Source organism: Triticum urartu, chromosome 5A (assembly GCF_056163025.1).
Source record: "Triticum urartu cultivar PI428250 chromosome 5A, HENAU_Tu73, whole genome shotgun sequence".
NCBI classification, from domain to species: Eukaryota; Viridiplantae; Streptophyta; class Magnoliopsida; order Poales; family Poaceae; genus Triticum; species Triticum urartu.
In genome coordinates, this window is record NC_141877.1 from 10,115,001 (window position 1) to 10,117,880 (window position 2,880).

Below are 2,880 nucleotides of genomic sequence, written 5' to 3' on the forward strand. Positions count from 1 at the left end.
AGTATTTTTGTATTTTTGGTTTAATAGATCTGAAAATAAATGCAAGGAAAAATAGATCGCAAAGCAAATATATGAGAAAGAAGAACCGGGGGGCGTAGGTTTCACTAGTGGCTTCTCTCGAGAAAAATAGCAAACGGTGGGTAAACAAATTAATGTTGGGCAATTGATAGAACTTCAAATAATCATGACGATATATCCAGGCAATGATCATTATATAGGCATCACGTCCAAGATTAGTAGACCGACTCCTGCCTGCATCTACTACTATTACTCCACACATCGACCGCTATCCAGCATGCATCTAGTGTATTAAGTTCATGGAAAAACGGAGTAATGCAATAAGAACAATGACATGATGTAGAAAAGATCTGTCTATGTAGAGATAGACCCCATCGTTTTATCCTTAGTAGCAACGATACATACGTGTCGGTTCCCTTTCTGTCACTGGGATCAAGCATCGTAATATTGAACCCACTACCACTACAAGAAATATGTCAACTTATGACCTTCTATCAGTGACCCTCGAAGAATTGGTCATAAACTTATGACCATTTTAGACAAATTGGTCAAAAGTTGTTCAGGGGGCTCCAAACCCTAAACCACTGCGACCATTTTGGTCAGAAAGGTTGTAATTTCCTTACACGAAATGGTCACAAAGCAAACAGTGCTAGTCCGCTGCCTTATTTCTAGTTGTTAATGACCAATATAGATGGTCATAGCCTTGTAGATTGTGGTGGGTTGTGATGACTAGGCGCCATCTCATCAGTTTTGCCTATGTGTCATGTCCATGTGGCAGTTTTTGCCCTAGGTTGTGAAGCAACCTATATTTCTATCATTCCCAAAATTCCCAAAAAAATCTCATAAATTCTTTGGGGCATATCTTCATCAAATATGTAAAAATCCTTCCTTGCCTAGTTCAAAACTAATTCAACAATATTCATTTTCCTATTTTGTTCACAACAACAATTTATGAAGGAAGTGCTATTTATATATTCTTGATTTCCCTTGGAATTTTTGGGCACTCTTTCTTATCCAAATCATTACCACATGACAAAATTCAGCTCCATTTGCCTAGCAAATCTTCTTCGGCAAATTTCCAAAGTTTTTGTCCACCTAGAAGCATTGTGAAGGAAGTACCTTTTTTATATCTCTAAATGAGACGAAATTTATACAGTTCCTTCATATGCCCAAATTATCACCCTCCTCCAAATTGCAGCTCAGTCAAATCATCTATGTGAGCCCAGGTTCAATTTATATTTTATGGCCAAATTGGCACGTTGCAAAGCAAGTGTTATATAGACCCCTCCTATTACCCTCAAACTTTTCGGGCACTCTTCCATACCCAAATCATTGCCACATGATAATATTCAGCTCAATTTTCCTAGTAAATCTTTCTCGGGAAATTTCCAAAGTTTCTACCTCGAGAGAAGCTTTGTAAAGTAAGTACTAGCTAGGCTTACCCAAATGATCTGAAAATTTACCAGCGCATGACCATACCTAAGTAACTTACCTACACCAATTTTGAGCTCATTTCATTCATCCAATCTCTCTCACTAGTTTTCCCAAGTTTCTGTCCATAGAAGAGCATTGTGAAGGAAGTACTACTTTGGCATGTCCAAATGGTATCAATTTTCTACAATGCTTTCCTATGCCCAAATAACCATCCTCCACAAAATTTCAGCTCACTCCATTCATTATTTTGAGCCCAGCTTCAACATTCATATTTTTGTCCGGCGTGGTACTTTGCAAAGCAAGTACCACCTAGGATCCTCCTTTTGAGCTCAAACTTTGTGAAGACATTCTCCTTAGTAGATGATCATCCGCAGCCAAAACTCACGCCCATTGGCCATGTGCATTTCCCGTATCGCTAATCAAACACTTGGCTGCTAATTCATGTTTGAGCATCGATCGGTCTCCTCGTGAGAATCTTATGTTGTAATTTTCTTCCTAGCACCAACCTGGGGAGTGCCCAACCCACTAGACATGCCTAGGCAGCCCAGAACACATGGCAACATTACGGTCACGCGGTGACCACGCGACGGGCATGCGAGTTTACGCGCTCTAGAGTTAGGGCCCTCGGCCACCGCCCAAACCTCGACGTATCGCCACCAAACCATGTATTTATGATTAAATAGGTCCTTATGTAACTAGAAATGATTTTTGGAAAAAATAAATAGCAAACTATGAGGCAGCTGCAGTTCAAATTTGACCCGCTTCCAACTGAATCGGCGGAAATTTGTCTTTTCCACAAGAGGTGGATAAAAAAATTTACACCCAACCATTTTGTCAATTGTGCATTAAATATGGCCTGGTATTTTATAAAAATGATTTGGTCCAATTTTGCAACAATTATTTGGTAGTTCCTTCACAAAAAAACCTCCTTTCGGGCACTCGAAAAATGGAAAATGGTTTTTTCGTCCAACGAAAATGAAAACTTCCTTAGGCAACATTGTTTGCCATTCCAATATGCACCCTTCTGCACAATATGAGATCATTTGAACAAACTATGCCATGAATGTGGCCATAAGATTGATCATTTGGCTTGAAAGCCATTGATCTCCACACATAATAGCTCGTTTCTGAGAACACTTTTTTAAAATAATTGCCGTATTACAAGTTTGTTATTTTTCCTAGGAACTTGGCCACATATGATGACACAATGCGAAGGTTTCCCAATTTTTTGATTTTTTTTGAATTTTTTATGCCCGTTTCAAAATGCGGTCAAATCGGCGGGAATGACCGTTCCTAGCTAGTGGTTGAATCTTGGAATTTTTTTGGTGTTTATTTGATTAAATAGATACTTTTGTACCTAGAAATGATTTTTTGAAGAAATAAATAGCAAACTATGAGACAACCGCAGTTCAAATTTGACCCGCTTCC